The sequence below is a fragment of the Etheostoma spectabile genome, chromosome 9 (assembly GCF_008692095.1).
Source record: "Etheostoma spectabile isolate EspeVRDwgs_2016 chromosome 9, UIUC_Espe_1.0, whole genome shotgun sequence".
Classification (NCBI taxonomy): domain Eukaryota; kingdom Metazoa; phylum Chordata; class Actinopteri; order Perciformes; family Percidae; genus Etheostoma; species Etheostoma spectabile.
Window position 1 is genome coordinate 6801557 of NC_045741.1, and position 791 is coordinate 6802347.

Sequence of the window (791 nt, forward strand, 5' to 3'; positions counted from 1 at the left end):
TTCATCTTAAGGCAAAGTTTTGCACTCTTATCCTTACTGTACTTTCTGGTTTAATCCTGATTACTGATGAAAGTGGTAGCTATAAGCTTCTTGCACAATCGATCTATGTGGCCGTTTTCTGTGAGTGAGGACGGTCTGAAATGTTCACTGTTGTTTATAATACAAATAAACAGCCTGGCTTCTCACATGCTTTATTACCTCAGTAAACATTTTCATAATAACTTTATGGTCTTCTTCAATACAGCATAGTGTTCATTTAGTAAATTATGGCTCCATTTATTTTAAAATGTATGATACATTAGGGGATGCTTTAGGGGCATGACTACAGGCCAACCTGTCAATCCTGACAGAGGCACAGCAGAGCTAACCATGGCCATTTAATGTACACAGTGTACATTAAAAATAGTGCTGTCAAACGATTAACATATTTAATTGGGATTAATTGCATTAATGTCATAGTTAGCTCACAATTAATTGTAAATTTTTATCTGCTCTAAATGCCCTGTGATTTCTTTTTGTCCCATCATTTTTTCTCATTTTAATGTTCTTATCAACATGGAAAAGTGGATCGACTCGCTTGGTGCAAATGTTTTTTTTAAGTGAAAACAACGTTGCCATGTAGGCTCCTGTAGTGTTCAATTTTACACTAACCTGCTCACTTGGAGCAAATAATCTCTCACTCAGTGTAACACTGTCCTTTCATAAAAGCTTTGAAAAATAGGTCCTCTCCCCAAACGCCAAATCACCAATGGTGCTTCGTGCCGTTGCCCTCCAGCCCCCTGAACCTAAAC